The sequence below is a fragment of the Bombina bombina genome, chromosome 4, assembly GCF_027579735.1.
Source record: "Bombina bombina isolate aBomBom1 chromosome 4, aBomBom1.pri, whole genome shotgun sequence".
Classification (NCBI taxonomy): Eukaryota; Metazoa; Chordata; class Amphibia; order Anura; family Bombinatoridae; genus Bombina; species Bombina bombina.
In genome coordinates this window covers 692,243,885-692,262,803 of record NC_069502.1, presented here as the reverse complement: position 1 = coordinate 692,262,803, position 18,919 = coordinate 692,243,885, and the positions used below count along the sequence as shown (strand labels likewise).

The window sequence follows — 18,919 nt, the reverse complement described above, 5'->3', positions numbered from 1 at the left end:
GATTATCTTGTCAGTACTGTGAGGCCCCACAAATAATTTTAGAAAGGCAAATTTGAACTTTAAAGCTATTTATCTAAGCATGGTTTTGGATATGAACGAGAGACACCTACGCAACAATATAATGCTCCAAAAAACCTCCACAAATATTGTATGATTTCTCTCCATGTTGGTGACTTTTTGATAGTCAGGCTCTGACTGAGACCTGTTTAAACAACCTATATATTTTTTTTTTTAGCTAAGGCCCCCGAACAACTCCCTGGGTATTCTTCTAATCTGGGGGTTGCAAATAGATCCTTATGCCTTATTTAAATAGATTCTGTGCATTGCCATGGATCAGCATTTATCTGGGCTGTCATGCTCTGTGTATATTCAAGCACTCAGTGACTGTGGGTATAGTAAATAATTAGCAGTCCCCATGCTAATATCCCTAGTAATAATTGGTTTGTAAGAGCATCACTACCAAAGTGGCTCTTTCAAGATTACTCCTTCAACGTGCCCCATTTATAGATATTCTAATATTAGGATTTATGCCTAAGACTTCTCTATATAGCCACTGTCATCATCTTAAAATGACCATGTGATTGCCCATGTAAATCCAGCCACACTGGGTATCTTCAATGAACACACCACAGCAGGTCAATCTACAGAGTTCCCTTTAAAAAATTATAATATATACATATCATACGGCTAGCCAGTGTGCTGTCAGAAGCACCAGCTTCCCTTCATTAAACGTTATTCCCTAAATTAACTGGGCAGAAGCTATAGTAATCCACCTTAAGAAAACAAAGGGGATGCAGTGTGTGACAGAGCCAGGGGTGGGGTTTGGAGCTGAGTGCTGGATCATGAGGGAGTGATACAGGATCTGCTGGGGAAGACAGATTTTCCCATCAGTTATTTTATATTGTGCAGCATCCAAGCCTTTGCATTTATCTTAGTATTAGGGATAGATCTGTTTACATAGGGCAGCATCCCCAGCACGGTGTGTGTGCTACTAGGTAGGCAGCGGTGTGTGAGCAGCCCATACAGCCCCTCTTGGGTCTCACACACGCACACAGACACACAGAGGTGGAGACTGTGTTGCTGCTGTCACACAGCTCCTGAGCAGCACCAGGCTCTGCACTGATTTGTCACAGCGCTGGGGACACAGACGCGGTTTAAGTCGTGGGGGGCAGCTTTGCTGTGTGTGAGCTCGGCCTTGTAAACCCCGCACACAGAACCGTGCAAGGGACCCCGGCAGAAACAAGCCAAGATGATGTGAATACGAATCCCAGGAAGGCCGGGCGACCACAGGTACAAACACTACTCAATATCTGTCATATGTAAAGCGACAACATGCATACGTTTAACCCTTTGGCTGCCAGAGGGGGGTCAACAATGTGCTTCGCCCTCTCTGTAAGCCAAGGCTTTAAGGAACTGGATTATTATTGTATATTTATATATGAGGAGTCCTGTGTGCATTTTCAGTTGTATATAAAGTGGGATGTATTATGCAGCGTTTTGCTGTGTGGTAGATGGCAGTGAATGACACCCCAGTGCCGTGCTGCCTGTGTGTGGCTTATTGTCTTTAGATTTAACTGAATATACTGTGCTGTCTGTGTGTGTTGTGCATTGGTCTTCTTTGTGTACATGCACAATAGGCAAGTGTGCCTCGCTGATCCCTTCCACTACAGTGCTCACACGTCATGGCTCATCAGAGGACATACAGTGCACATACACACAGCCTTTCTCTTTATCAATGCAGATTTGCCTCATGCTTTTCACTGTATACATGTATGAGTTCCTACATTAAATATGCATCTTCATTCTTTAAAAAATGTAATATTGTATAGTGCTGACAAATTAGATGGTAAATAGTAGTAGGAATTCCTGATGCTGTTCAGTAGTAGAGAATATTACCATGTTTTAGAGGCATATAATCATATACTGTATTATTTTATATATTGGCTGTAAATATTGCACCCAAAAAAACACCATTTCATTATTTAATATACTACTGTTATTTTTTTACTGTATCTATTATGTTGACGCTCTACAAATAATTGATATTAATAATGTTATTTATATAGTGCCTTTTCCACTCAATGAGACTCAAAACACATTGCAGACAGGCATTGTGTTTAATTGATTATAATAGATGATAATAATAATTGCTACGCACACTACAGTTAATATTGATGTTGGTAAGAGATTATACATAGACCATATACACATGCATACAGTGATGATAGTATGGGTGGGATATCCTTACTATCAAGAACAGGAAATTCAATGTAATTTGGAAGCGTACCAATCAGTCGCTTAGATGCCTAAGATTGATTTTCACCAAGCAAGTTCTTTAAAAAGATGAAAACTGTCGGATATGACTTGGTTAGACAAAGACTTCTTTCATTTCATAGAAAAAGCTACACAATTCTAAGTATATATATACTGTATATATATATATATATATATATATATATATATATATATATATATATATATATATATGTATATATATAATCTCTTGTTTATTTTTGCTTTATTATTTTGTCTTTGCTGCTCATGTGGCTGTGCTGATGATTTAGTTTTTGCAAATTACATCAATCCTTGTTTTTATTTGATTAAAATTTCTACCCACCAGGGTGGGTGTAAAGAATGTGCTTGCTCTGCAGACTTCAAGAATTCTTGTTCCATTTAACATTGCTGAACCTGATTTTCATTGGAACTTGAATTTCAGTCTGCATCTGCTTTGAAGATAGGCCTCAGCGGGACCCATGAAGCGCATACTGTACCATGTATAGGCAATGCATTGAAATGCCAGACATGTGAATTGTTTGCAAATGCTTGGTGCAGTATTGTAAGTAGGAAACAAATCTTGTTAGATAAACATTCAAAACAGCCTGTTGAGACCTTGTCGTTTTCCTGCTTGTTTTCAACCTCATCAACCCCCCACATCCTTCCTCCTCCTCAGATAACTAACGTTTTCCAGTCTAACTTTTCCTCTCCTAACTCAGTTCATCCTTTTCGCACCAACATCTGCAAAACAAGTTTGCAACCAATGTGATGATTATAATATAAAACGTTTATAATATACCAGTTTCAATTAAACCATAAAAATAAGGTCGCCACTTAGAGGTAAATATTTAAAAACGTATTGAAGAATAACTTAATACATACTGTGTTTAAGATCAAGCCCCATAATTTACATTTGAATCAAATCATTACATACCTGTGCAACAAAGGTTTGTGATAATTAGCAATAGGGGGATTAATTAACCTTTTAATGCCGTTATAGCATTCTATTCCGTCTTAACAGCGCTGGTCCTGAAGCCAACCATGCTTCCTGGATGCGATTGCGGTCTGAAGGGCATGCCTAGCGTCATAGGGACGCCCCCACGACCCGATCCCAAAACTGAAATCTTGCGATCGCATGCACGATCGCTGAATTTCAATTTGTCTACATCGGAACTTTGTTGTTCCGATGTAGACAAATTGACCCTGTCATGAAAGGGTTAATTAGTATGATTTTTATAGCCCTTTTAAAAATATGCCCTGTAAGTCTTTCAACAGAACTAAAATTGGAACTAAACATACCCAAATAGTGTTGTTTGTAGCAGATCCGCTTTTGAGGGGCAGTAAAGTCAAAATTAAACTTTTATGATTTTTAAACAACTTTCCAATTTACTTCTGTTATCAAATTTGCTTCATTCTCTTGGTATCTTTCATTGAAGAGTAAATCTAGGTAGGCTCATACCAGCTCAGGGGTGTGCACGTGTCTTTAGTACTCTGGAAGCAGTGTTTTGCAACACTGTATAACAAAGCTACAAATAATGTTGCAGAACACTGCTGCCTTAGAGTACTAAAGACACGTGCACACTCTTATGAGCTTACCTAGTTTTACTCTTCAATGAAAGATACCAAGAGAACAAAGCAACTTTCATAACAGAAGTCAATTGGAAAGTTGTTTAAAATTGCATTTTCTATCTGAATCATAAAAGTTAAATTTTTACTTTACTGTCCCTTTAGAAGCATTTAAAGTCAGGGGCATAACTACAGGAGACTCAAAGGTCTCAGTTGAGACTGAATTCACAACTCTTGGAACCAATCTGGTCCTATAATCATTATGTCATAGGGGATATTGGTGTAAGCAAGCTCTACTTGCTTCAAGTCTGGCCCTTGTGTGTGCTCCCCATTCTTGAAGAACAGAGCACACAGTATAAGGAAAGTGTTTGGATTAGCCTATACAAAACTTGTGGTTGGGTTTCCAAGATGACAACTATTATGTTGTTGTACAGAAAACCTGCTACCATATTTGTACAAGAAGTGCATATCCTCTGGTGTGGACTAAACAAGGTGGAATAATGCTCACAGTCCCATAGAAAGAACACCTATGTGATACCTGCTCAGCTTCTGTTTATTGTAAACAACCTGAAAGGACACTGTAGAAATCAGGAGCCTTTGCCCAGGGCCTAAGTATGGTCTAGTTATGCCCATTTTAAGTTGTAATTTTTAAACAACATTTGCAGTGTTTTTCTATATCATTGCTATCCAGGGATACACCCCTTGAAAAACCTGTGGCATTCATGTTACTAGTTTACTTTGCTGTGGTCTATCAGAGGCACTGCTGTATGGTGAAACGTGAGACTCCCTGTGGTACTGGGCTATACAAAAATAACCTACAGATAACTTAAGTATGCCCTCCGTGCACCCAGTAAGGGGAAAGGTAAAGCACATTTTGCCATAGTAATTTACAGTAAAAGCATGCAAAATCAACAGTAAATATACATTGTGTCTGCTAAAATGGGCATTTAAAGGGACAGAGTAGTGTAAAATTGTTTTCCCCTTAATTTGTTTCCAGTTACTTATATCAGCTGCAGAGTTTAAAATGTATAGGAATTGTTCATTTTTGCTTTATTTTTGTATTTGAAATAGCTATTTCTGCTAATTGAAAACACAATCCAAAACAATGGGCTGATATTGGGCTAGATTACAAGTGGAACGCTAATTTAACATGCGCCCATAAATGGGCAAATTTGTTTTTCAGGCGACTTTAAATAACCAGCCATTACGAGCTTGTGGTAGCACTTTGCGCTAGCATTCATTAGCCAGACATTAGATCTCTGGTTAATTAAAGAATTCCCCCAATTGCCCCCAAAATAAAGTGTATAGTGCCTTTATAAAAATAAAAAAAATATGAGCATCTTTTGTTTTTTTAAAAATAAGTGCACAAAGCAGTTATAAGGGGTTAAAGTGAGCGGATGTGGGGAGCAAGAAAAAATGGCAATGAAAAATGCCTTTACATTGCGGTCTACGGGGACTTTGTTATCACTTGAAATATATATGTATTTGCTTATATACATATATATTTTAAATATGCTGCCCAACGCTGTGCAACTTACCCCTTCGCTGCGCTAGGTTCTGTGCTGTGCCTATTGGCATCAGAACGAGGCTCCCGTTGGAGCCTATGGAAGTTCGCTCTTGTGAGTGGAAAGCTTCCATGCAATGCGAACGCGAGGTCGCATTCGCATTGTGCTTCACTTCTAATACCAGCAGAAATTTGCGTGCGCTGGTATTATAAGTGGGGCAAAAATATTGCGGTCAAGAAAACGCAATTTTCTGCTCCACTTATAATCTAGGCCATTGTAGGGAGAGAATACTTCATTATGTTATATGTCTGATTATTTACACAAATTTCTCCCTATCTTAATTCTCACTGTTTAGTCAAAGACCAATACGAAAGAACAATGGAAAATGAACATTTTAGTACCTCTCTGTCGCCCCTATCTAAACCTTCTTGTTTGCATAGTTTTTTGTAACCATTACTTAAGTACAGACATTTTCAGTATAGGTGGGGATGAAATAGGCAAAAACAGCTATATCAAATGAGAAAATAAAGGACCTATTTGTAAACAATTTAATACTCTCAAGTATGTAAAATGGATCATTGTAAACACATTAAAGGGGCAAAGTACATTGTCTCTTTAATTTCCAAATAACTGCAATTCATTAATCATTTGCCATACCAATAGCATAACACACTGTACCAGTTTTCAGAAGTCACCTTCCATGTCCCCTGGAATTTTCCTTTATTAGCTATTCAACTGGTAAATGCTACAGCCTGTCATATGCGATACCCCACCAGTTCTTCCCACAAGCACTATATTTTATTTCAAAGCTCGACAAACACAGGTGCCAGGGTGACACTGACTCCTAGAATTTTACCTCTGGCTCCTAATTTTTTGTTTTATTCTCCATATATCTATATACAAATATCACTGGCTGGCTCCTAAAAGTATGCCTGGCTCCGAAATATTCTTACTGGCTCCTAAATTTTAAACCGATTTGTCAACCACTGTTTTATTTTATTATATAACTTTACTTTTTACATTAAAAATAACATCAATAAAATATCATAAAAACAGATTTTGTAAAATGTAACTGGAATTATGTTATAGCAAAAGTGTTTTTTTATGTATCTGTTGAAATAAGTTTTAGAAAATAGGTCCAAGTATGCTGGTATAGAAGCTCTTGTTTTTATTGGTTGTTGTAGGCTTGTTTATCACAGAATTTATAGGTGAATCAATTCTCTGAACTTGAACTTGCAGAAGGAAAGGATGTGAGTCTGACCTAATTCGGTGAATACAACAATTATAAAATTGTCTTCAGCATGTAGTATTAGCCTGCTACAATGTTATATGACTTTTTTATTTTTAGAATTTTACTCTTAAAGGGATACTGAACCCAAATTTAGCCACCAATCAGCAAGCACTATCCAGGGTGCTGAACCAAAAATGGTCTGTCTCCTATGCTTACATTCCTGCTTATTCAAATAAAGATACCAAGAGAACGAAGAAATTTGATAATACGAGTAAATTAGAAAGTTTAGATTAAAAACAGGGGCACTTTAATTCATCAAAATTTACATTTCACTAGTGTTGTAAAAAAAAAAAACTTACCTTTTAATCGTGACAGCAACTCCAGCTTCCCCCGGTCGTCGTAAGCCATTTCTGATGTCAGAAATGATGGATAGGTCATCCTCCAATCACGGCTTCCCCCCGGGGGGAATCAGTGTCTGATTCAATGCCGTGATTGGAGGAAGCCGGATTCCTCATTTTAGACCCAGGAAGAGGCTTTGCGACGGGTGGAGGAAGCTGGAGCTGCTGTCAAGATTTAAAGGTCATTTTTTTTTTCAAAACACGAGTGAAATGTAAATTTTGATGAATTAAAGTGCCCCTGTTTTTAAACAAATTTTAATTTTTAAAAACTGGGCACTTTAGCATCAAAATTTGCATTCACTTTAAAATTGCATGCTCTATCTGAATCATGAAAGAAAAAATGTGGTTCAGTATCCCTTTAAGAGATCACTAGTAACAATGAGTTTAATCTCCACACTGAGAGAAATCTGTTTTTTACACTTGCTCCTAATAGTTGACGAAATCCTACAATCTTAGTTGATTGTTCTCACATAGTTATTATATAGACACTGAAAAGCTTTTATACAACATACATTTTCACATTAGTTTCTGTATCCCAATATACTAAAATAATTTTAAGCAATTCAGTTTATACTAAGTATGTCATATGTATAATATTTTCTGGGGTGTTAATTTTTATGTCTATATTACATGTGAACATTTTCTTAGGCATATGACACTGCTTAGAGCACACCTACCAGTTAGTGCCAGTATTTGCACAGAGGCTGGCATTGGGCATGTGCTGCCTTTTTAGTGCTGTTTAACAGAAACAGATGCATTGTAGTTTGCTGGGGGGTTATAGCATTGGCATACTACCTACTTCCTTGTGCCCCATTAAATTGTATTTTATTTAATGTAAGTTTAGTGTTTTATAGTGCATAAAAATGCCACAGCTAAAAAACGTGCTATACTTTGTGAAAATATTTTATTTTAACTAAACTATTAAACAGGATTTTTTAGTTTAATAATAATAACAGGTGACTAATACTGTCAGGACAGCTCTCCTTTACAGGACATATGTACAGGTTAAAAGACACTGCTCCACGACGGAGAACCATCCCTTAGAACATTGTTTCTCAACCGCCAAAAGGCCAGGTTTTCATTAAAGGGCCATTATACACTCATTTTTTCTTTGCATAAATGTTTTGTAGATGATCTATTTATATAGCCCATAAAGTTTGTTTTTTAAAAAAAATTATAATTTTGCATATTTTTAAAGAACATTGCTCTGATTTTCAGACTCCTAACCAAGCCCCAAAGTTTTATTTGAATACCTTCAGCTACCTTCTCCAGCTTGCTCCTGTTTGTGTAAAGGATCTTTTCATATGCAAAAGAAGGGGGAGGGGGGAGTGTCTTATTTCCCACTTGCAGTGGGCTTTCCAGCTACCTTTTCAACAGAGCTAAACTGAAAGCTTCTAAGTACGTTTTTAAACCATTTTATACTGGATTTTTATATCAGTATCTGTGCATCTTATTCTTTATAGTAGTGTCTATTACATGCAGTTATATGAAAATGAGTGTATACTGTCCCTTTAAAGCTGAACCAGTGCACAGGTGAAATAATCAGCTTATGGGTGAGAGCAGGTTAGTAACCATGGTTACTGATCAGCTGATTATTTTACCTGTGCACTGGTTCATCTAATGAAAACCTGGCCTATTGCGGGTATTCGAGGACCGCATTTGAGAAACACTGCCTTAGAATAAGCTATTAAACTGAACATATTCAAGATTGTGTTTGTTCTGCACCTATCTGGTCATAGTCTCTGCACTGTTCTAATATTATTATTGTTGTTGTTACATTGAGATCAGCACCACACACTTTTGTGCAGTGTTGATGTCTGTGCCAACACGGGGCTGATTAGTAAGTCTGCTGTGTGCATAGAGCATACCTATTAATAAGTGCCCATGCACGCACATCAGACACATACATGCTTGTGGGCACTGTCTCATACACCAAGCTGTTATTTTTCTTTCTTTCAATTGAGTGCCCCAATTTAGTATTTGGTTAAACTACATAATTGATGAAGAAATTTGCTAAAATGTGTCTTTTAAAATCATATTTTTATAGGGACGTGTTAGATGAATGCTGGGGGCTGCATAGTTCCTCCATACTGCAGTAGCTGCCACTAAGCACTGGGCCTGATCCCTGCACCCAGAATACCATTCAATATTTGCCCATGCATTGCATACTAGGGACTTACATGTCCCTTTACTTGTAATTCATTAGTTGTCCTTAAAATAATTTTAAAACATTTGCTGGGACACATTTTTACATCTTAATATAAACCCTCTATTAAGACAAAAAAGAAAATCTTTTAAAGGGACACTGGACCCAAATTTTTTCTTTCATGATTCAGATAGAGCATGCAATTTTAAGCAACTTTATAATTTACTCCTATAATCAATTTTTCTTTGTTCTCTTGATATATTTATTTGAAAAAGAAGGCATCTAAGCTTTTTTTTTATTCAGAACTCTGGATAGCACTTTTTCATTGGTGGATGAATGTATCCACCAATCAGCAAGGACAACCCAGGTTGTTCACCAAAAATGGGCCGGCATCTAAACTTACATTCTTGCATTTCAAATAAAGATACCAAGAGAATGAAGAAAATTTGATAATAGGAGTAAATTAGAAAGTTGCTTAAAATGTCATGCTCTATATGAATCCGGAAAGAAAAAATTGGGTTCAGTGTCCCTTTAATTATTTACACAAAATAACACATATTTACTAGGCCCACATACGTACTGGTTTAGCCTTTTAAATTGGCAGTTTTGGTCATTCACTTGTTTCTATAAAATGAATGTAGGCAAACACAATTTGAATGTCAACGTTTGAAATACTAAAATGTAATATATTTGAATATTACATTTAAATATCGATTCGAGTAGATTTGCATTGTATGTTAAGAGTCAACTTATAAATGTGAATATTTGAATATTCTAATGTTAATATTTGATTGGTATAGTCAATGTGATGTCTTTATTTTTAATGAATTAAAATCTCTAGATTTAGGTAGATAAGGACATTTACAAGAAATACTGTGGTGTGGATTATTGCAGAGCAGTGTTTTATGTTTTCAGAATAAGTCAGCCACATATATATTTCTGCCCTCTTCATGATTAAAAAAAAAAGAACATTAAAGGGACATTGTACACTCGATTTTTCTTTGCATACATGTTTTGTAGATAATCCATTTATATAGCCCATACAGGTTTTTTTTTATTTTTAAAGTATAGATTTGCTTATTTTTAAATAACATTGCACTGATTTTTAGACTCCTAACCAAACCCAAGTTTTAGGAGAATACAGACGTATACCTACTCCAGCTTGCTCCTGTTTGTGTAAAAAGTATTTTCATATGCAGAGGAGGGGGGAGGGGGAATGACTGCTTATTTTGCTTTAGAACCACTTGCAATGGGTGTTCCAGCTAACCTTTTCAACAGTGCTAAACTGGGAGCTTTTATGTAAGTTTTTAAACAGTTTTATACTGGATTTTTAGTTCAGCATCTGTGCATAATACTCTTTATAGTAGTGTCTATTGCATGCAGTTATATGAACATTGGTGTATACTGTCCCTTTAAGCTACCCCTGTAACAAATTAAGAGTTTGAGGTTTCTAGCATTCTGTTAACCAGTGATCTGGTCATTGAATACCAGTCAACTACATCCTTACTGAATTTTACTGCCAAATAGATCTTAAAATATAATTTTAACAATGAAGCAGCTTTGTTTATAAATAAAGGAAAACAAAGACCACACCGTTAAAATAAATCAAGAAATAAATTGTGATGTGAAGCTCCAGGCCTGATATACATGTCAGATGTCATACTCATTAAAAGTTAATTGATCCCCCCTAGCAGGAGTATATCTGTGGCTGGCTCTACAAATAATGATGAGGAAGTTCATATTAAATACTCACCTTGGCAGATAAGCATCTCTACAATCAGTCTGACATCAATGGGGCATTCTTGTGTAAAAATAAAATGCATTGTTTTGTTTTGTAAAAGCATTTTATTATTAAAGGAACACTAAACCCAACATTTTTCTTTTGTGATTCAGGTACAGAATACAATTTTAAACAGCATTCAAATTTACTTCTATTTTCAAATTTGCTTCATTCTTTAGATATCCTTTGTTAAAGAAATAGCAATGCACATGGATGAGCCAATCAGCCGAGGCATCTATGTGCAGCCACCAATCAGCAGCTACTGAGCCTATCTAGATATGGTTTCTGCAAATGATATCAAGAGAATGAAGCAAATTAGATAATAGAAGTAAATTAGAAAGTTGATTAAAATTGTGTGCTCTTTCTAAACCATGAAAGAAAAACATTTGGATTTCATGTCCCTTTAATCTTAACACTTATATTTATTTATACTTTAGTAACACGCTCTGAAAGGATTTTATTTAGGTCATTTTATTTTTGCACTAAAATGTCCTTTTGTGTTGTATGTGAATTTGTGAGTGTTTAAAAGTCCATTGTAATGCAAAACCTTGCAAGTCTATGTGTAACCCACATAAAGGAGATACACACATAGATAAAGCACTGCTACAGATCCGAAGAGAACTGATGGTCCTGATTGGACACAGCATATGAGCCACCCAGCAGCAGCAGTCACATGACCCATCTGTGTGATTGTTGCTGCTGATTGGCTCAGTGGCTGTATCAGCCTGGGACCATCAATTATCTGTGGATCCTGAGCAGCCCTAGTGCTAAAATTAGGGCATGTACTTTTTGCACTATATTATATATTTTTGGAGAACATTTATTATTGCCCTGTATTAATATTATTGAACGGATGAATTTAAAATAATGTAGTTTATGTCAGACTAGAGTACCCCCGAAGTGGGAGTCTGGGCTATGTAATAATTTACCACTTCACTGCACTATTGCTGGGACCGAAGGCCAATATACCCATTGTCTTTATTTTCAATTATGTCACAGCTGACATGTCTGACTCATTTGCTTGATCTAATGCACAGTAATGAGATGCCATTTGTGATGTAATAATGTGTGCCCTTTCTTTGTAAAATAATTGTAGTACACACCCAGAAGGCAAACATAAATAAAATATAGCAAACTATTCAGACTATAGTAGCTATGAATAGACTGCACTTTTTGTTACTATCCACCTTTATCCGGTTTAAATAATGCTGTCAAAACTGAAGTATGAGATGTCCTAGTGATATTTGGTTTTATTGAGAAGGGCTCTCTATAAAATCAAGCTCTGTTATAAAAGGAATGATGTTATACAAGGTGATTCATTTATAACTGTAATAGTTTCTGTATGGAAGCTTAAAAGGAACGTAAACATGAAATAATAGCAGCATACTTTTTAAAAAAATTTTAACTCCCCTGTGTGGAAGCCATCTTTAGTCTTTTTCAAGCATTTAATTTCAGCATAATTTTCACTGCTTCTTCTGTAAACTAACCACACAAATTATGCAGACCAAACACTTATAAAATAACATTAGCTTGTTTAAATACCCAAAATATGATAAAACACTGCAATATGGCATTAAAAAGTGTGTTTTGTTTGTGTCATTCATGGTAAACAACAAAATAAATTGGATTTATTATTTCTTAAAGGATTACTTTCTGTTATAATTTTTAAGCTAAACAACTAACATATTAAAGTTAATAAACATTAATTAAAACCTACTGACCTATATTTTCTCCAAAACAAAGTTTCATAACGTTCTAAAAGTTATATCTTTTATTCGCCGATGATGTCACGTTATCCTGCCCACTATTTTCAGCACTGCGTGTTCAAAATACTTAAACCAATAACTTTGTGTTTAAAGCGCCATTTTGAAACCTAGGTATTATAAACAGATTGGTACAGAGCAAAGGATACCCACGGAGTGGGTTTGGAAAACAATTAAATTTGCAGACAAGATTTCTGATATACGGTAGAGATATGTTAATGAAATGCTATTGATAAAAAGCGTATTTGAGGTAGTTAGTTACTAACAGCCATAGAAAATATTTACTTACAGTGGCCCTTTAAATATTTTAAACAAATGCTTTATACTTCCTTTACTTACGTCCCCAGGTGCCTCCACTTTCTGACCTCTATCCTTGGCTTCTGCTCCTTATTTTCAGATTTCAGAGTAGGGGACAGGATTGCACAAGAGAACAACAATCTTGATAAATGTTCCTTTATGTGGCTGTCTTTCTCTGCCAGCTACAAGGCTTTTTATCTCCAGCCATGGGAGCAGATTTAAAGGGACATTAAACCCAAATTTTTCTTTCATGATTTAGATAGAGAATACAATTTTAAACAACTTTCTAAATTACTTCTATTATCTAATTTGCTCCATTCTCTTGATATTCTTTCCTGAAAAGTATATCTAGATAGGCTCAGTAGCTTCTGATAGGTGGCTGCAAATAGATGCCTCATGTGATTGGCTCACCAATGTGCATTGATATTTCTTTAACAAAGGATATCTAAAGATTGTGGCAAGTTAGGTAATAGAAGTAAACTGGAATGTTGTTTAAAACTGTATTCTCTATCTGAATCATGAAATACATTTTTGGGGTTTAATGGCCCTTTAAATACTTAAAGGGACACTCAAGTCAAAATTAAAAGACCTCTGCTCCATAACTTGTCTGCTGCCTCTGAGGCTGCGGTCTTCAATCTGCACAATCCTATACGATTGGGCTGAATGACACCCACTGCTAGCGGCCGATCATTTGCTTGTGCAATGATAAATGTCGACAGCGTATACTGTTGATTATGCAAATCTACTGTATTTACTGGTCCTTTAACAGAGCTGCTGTCCCTATACTATGCACACTCTGACATTATGTGCAGCTGTATGCAGCCATTCCCACTGAAGACCATGGCATGTTGGGGCTTGGTTCTGTTTTGTCAAAATATTGATTGAAAATTGAAAGATACCTTTCGTGGTCACTTTGCATTTTGGAATTTATGGAAAAAAATATTTTGTATTCATAAAAGTATTTGATACATTTTAAAACAACATACAATTCTGATTTCAGAAAGGGATGTCTTATGAGTTATTGATGTATTCATGCTTCTGCCCCTGTCTAAACTCACTTAGGGTAGTAAATAATAATAATGATAATTAAAATCTCTGAACAAAATTTACTTGCACCAAAAGATCAACACTTTGATTGTATTCCATATGCATATGGTTCTATCAGGTGACATCAAAAATGGTAGGGGAAAGTATGTGGTGTGTGCACTTGAATCATTTATTTAAATATTGAAAAAATCCCTTCAGGAAACTGCATCAGATTGACTGTCCAATAAGGTCAGGTGACCACTGTTACCATCACTCATTTGAAAGTGGTCCTCTCCTTCTTGTAAACAAGGGTGATTAATCAGTTGTGCACTTTTGATAGGGATGCTGTAGTGTTTTAAAACACAGAGTACCCTTAAAGTCAGACACTACAGGGAGTGCAGAATTATTAGGCAAATGAGTATTTTGACCACATCATCCTCTTTATGCATGTTGTCTTACTCCAAGCTGTATAGGCTCGAAAGCCTACTACCAATTAAGCATATTAGGTGATGTGCATCTCTGTAATGAGAAGGGGTGTGGTCTAATGACATCAACACCCTATATCAGGTGTGCATAATTATTAGGCAACTTCCTTTCCTTTGGCAAAATGGGTCAAAAGAAGGACTTGACAGGCTCAGAAAAGTAAAAAATAGTGAGATATCTTGCAGAGGGATGCAGCACTCTTAAAATTGCAAAGCTTCTGAAGCGTGATCACCGAACAATCAAGCGTTTCATTCAAAATAGTCAACAGGGTCGCAAGAAGCGTGTGGAAAAACCAAGGCGCAAAATAACTGCCCATGAACTGAGAAAAGTCAAGCGTGCAGCTGCCAAGATGCCACTTGCCACCAGTTTGGCCATATTTCAGAGCTGCAACATCACTGGAGTGCCCAAAAGCACAAGGTGTGCAATACTCAGAGACATGGCCAAGGTAAGAAAGGCTGAAAGACGACCACCACTGAACAAGACACACAAGCTGAAACGTCAAGACTGGGCCAAGAAATATCTCAAGACTGATTTTTCTAAGGTTTTATGGACTGATGAAATGAGAGTGAGTCTTGATGGGCCAGATGGATGGGCCCGTGGCTGGGTTGGTAAAGGGCAGAGAGCTCCAGTCCGACTCAGACGCCAGCAAGGTGGAGGTGGAGTACTGGTTTGGGCTGGTATCATCAAAGATGAGCTTGTGGGGCCTTTTCGGGTTGAGGATGGAGTCAAGCTCAACTCCCAGTCCTACTGCCAGTTTCTGGAAGACACCTTCTTCAAGCAGTGGTACAGGAAGAAGTCTGCATCCTTCAAGAAAAACATGATTTTCATGCAGGACAATGCTCCATCACACGCGTCCAAGTACTCCACAGCGTGGCTGGCAAGAAAGGGTATAAAAGAAGAAAATCTAATGGCATGGCCTCCTTGTTCACCTGATCTGAACCCCATTGAGAACATGTGGTCCATCATCAAATGTGAGATTTACAAGGAGGGAAAACAGTACACCTCTCTGAACAGTGTCTGGGAGGCTGTGGTTGCTGCTGCACGCAATGTTGATGGTGAACAGATCAAAACACTGACAGAATCCATGGATGGCAGGCTTTTGAGTGTCCTTGCAAAGAAAGGTGGCTATATTGGTCACTGATTTGTTTTTGTTTTGTTTTTGAATGTCAGAAATGTATATTTGTGAATGTTGAGATGTTATATTGGTTTTACTGGTAACAAATAAATAATTGAAATGAGTATATATTTGTTTTTTGTTAAGTTGCCTAATAATTATGCACAGTAATAATCACCTGCACACACAGATATCCCCCTAAAATAGCTATAACTAAAAACAAACTAAAAACTACTTCCAAAACTATTCAGCTTTGATATTAATGAGTTTTTTGGGTTCATTGAGAACATGGTTGTTGTTCAATAATAAAATAAATCCTCAAAAATACAACTTGCCTAATAATTCTGCACTCCCTGTATACAGATGATTGCCATTCCTATAGCAGACTCCTATTACATTGAAGGGTTATATAAGACACAAAGAAAGCAGGATCCAGTCGACCCTAGACTACTGTGTGTTTAAACTCGTAAACTGCTCAGATCTTTCAGAGCACTGCTGTTTCCAAGCGGAAAACACCACTGAACCAGTCAGCAGCACTAGTTGCACAACTCAGATGTGGAACTAGCACTGCTGATTGGATCAGTAGCGTTTTCTGCTTGGCACCAGCAGTAGTCTAGGGTCGATAGTCCTAAAATTACATGCTCTAATAGATTAGAGCATGTATTTTTTTTTAATATAATGGCCCTTTAAGGCAGCATTCCTAAATTATTTTATAATGTATTTTTATGAGACACGTGTTTTCGGATCCTTTGTTAGGATCCAAATGCAGAAGAAGGAGGCCATTCGTGGCTTTTTAATATAATGGCCCTTTAAGCATTCCTAAATTATTTTATAACATATTTTTATTAGACACGTGTAGAAGAAGGAGACCGTTCGTAGCTTTCGGCTCTTTTCAGGGAGTTGGATGTATTCTTGTGAAAGTGCAACACACTAAGCTGTGGGTTTGCGCAGATCTTAATGTGAGCAAATCCAGATCTTAGTGTGTTGAACTTTCACAAGAATAAATCCAACGTCTGAAAAGAGCTGAATGACACGAACAGCTGCCTTAGTCCTCATTTGGATCCTTATGAAGGATCTGAAAAGAACTTGTCTAAATTTTATGGTTTAAAAAAAAATTGCTTATGGACCGACTGTCAGCAAACGGCTGGCAATAAATCAGCAGTGTACATAACATTTTGTTAAAATTTATGTCTCTGCTCTACTAGCTTATATTACAATATATGTATTTTTAGACACTTTTAAAGAGGATGTATGTGTCATGTTTCAATAGTAAAAAAAGAAATGTGTGACCATGTGCATGTCCTACAACAGATCATCATAAAATCTGTTTCCACCTCTGCAAACCTGAAAATTCAGCGTTTCTTCTTCACCTAAAGGACTGTGGGCAGGGGATGAAAATGAGCACTTATAGTGTGATGACTCTTAAATTCCAAAAACATTATAACGTGCCTCTCATAAATCTTAGTGTTCTGCTTTATACACAGCACTTAACACAGCTCAAGGTGGATCATATCTTCATTTTTATTTATTTTTAAATTAAGCTATAAATGTTGTTTTAAAAGAGGAATTAAAGGAACATTCTTATAAAAAATAAAATGCTAGACTTGGATAGATCCTTTTTTTTTTTAAGCGCTAGTGACTATTTTTTATGATTTTTTTTTAAAACCCACAAAGGGGTTAAACTCAGCTTAAAGGGACAGTCTAGTCCAAAACAAACTTTCATTATTCATATAGGGCATGTCATTTTAAAGATGTTTCCAATTTACTTCTATCACCAATTTGCTTTGTTCTCTTGGTATTCTTAGTTGAAAGCTAAATCTAGGAAGTTCATATGCTAATTTCTAAGACCTTGAAGGCCGCCTCTTAGCTCAGGGCATTTTGACAGTTTTTCACCACTAGAGGTGTTAGTTCATGTGTTTCATATAGATAACACTGTGCTTATACACGTGGAGTTCCAAGTAACCAGCACTGATTGGCTAAAATGCAAGTCTGTCAAAAGAACTGAAATAAGGGGCAGTTTGCAGAGTTTTAGATACAAGATAATCACAGAGGTAAAAAGTGTATTTATATAGCTGTGTGTGTTATGCAAAACTAGGGAATGGGTAATAAAGGGATTATCTATCTTTTAAAACCAAAAATATTTTGGTGTGGACAGCCCCTTTTTGGCCTCGCTTCCATTGAGTCGTAATTCAGTTTGCGTGCACTCGCAAACCGTTAAATATGCTGTCGAAAGCAATATCGTTTATCGACTGTTTCCAATGGCGCGTTATACCTCAATATCGGCAGCTGGACTCCGGCTGCCGAAAAAATCTTTGCGTCCCATAGAAAGTAAGAGAAGCCGTTAATCGATAAATTATACCAGGTTTCCAATGAAAGCGCAAACCGTTAATATACTGTCGGAGGCTGTCGATACATTGAGAAATATTACACCCAGCTCAACTAGGTGTAAAAGAGGAAAATTGCGCTTTTTGAGACCTATTTTCTATTGAAATTATAAAACTTGCAAATAATGCAAGTGTTTTAATGTAGAAATAAATTGTTATAAGTAATTTTTATTGTTGTCTCATGTATAGGAATAGTTAAACTTATATTCTAATAGAAATATCAGTATATATTTAAATATAATAATATATGCAAGAACATATCCACAGAATGCAAACTAGACCTATGCCTAGGGCAGCAATACATATTACTTATATTTATGAAGTGGAAAATATAATTATATTAAAAAATATTTGATTATTAAAATTATGGATAAGTCTATCTTTATTTTTCTTGAGAGGCGATCACAGGTAAGAAGCACGGACGTTAAACGTAAATTCTATAGCGTAAGGTCGGGTTACCTTAGCAACTAATTAATTTTCAAGAAATCCGACGTCAGATGGAAGCGTTAACACAACGTTAACTTACAGCTACACGAAAAGAGCGACTGCGCGCAACACGCTAATCTTTTCAATGGAAACCTGGTACTAAAATGGAGCCGTAAATTACTTTTAGCTGTCGGACGCTTCGGTAGCTTACGGCTCCATTTTTAACGACTCAATGGAAGCGAGGCCTAAGTCCACAATGTAACTCCTAAGCAGAAAACATTTTTTTATTTTTCCATTAGAATGTCTCAAAATTCAAAATAATAGCCAGTGAACAAGTGCTATAGAAAATACTAACTACACTATAAAAATTAGCATATTTAAAAATAGATTGTATATATAAAAGTTTACTATAATAACCGTAATATATTATGGCCTAGTGGAGTGAAAAAAATGTAGCATTATTGTGTGTTTACATAACTTGAGGGTAATACATATCACTTCGGTTTCTGCTCTTATATTACAAGAC

At 36.3% G+C, this 18,919-nt stretch overlaps 1 protein-coding gene across 2 annotated transcripts in view; it reads left to right on the top strand.

The window, feature by feature from the left end:
- Window positions 1-828: 828 nt before the first annotated feature.
- Window positions 829-18,919, top strand: part of FYN (FYN proto-oncogene, Src family tyrosine kinase) — a 444,200-nt gene continuing 426,109 nt past the window's right edge. Inside the window, exon 1 of one of the 2 annotated variants that reach the window (XM_053710873.1) lies at window positions 829-1,290. The gene's annotated coding sequence lies outside the window, so the exon portion shown is untranslated. The remainder of the gene's footprint in view (window positions 1,291-18,919) is intronic. The other variant, XM_053710870.1, reaches the window with a different exon arrangement.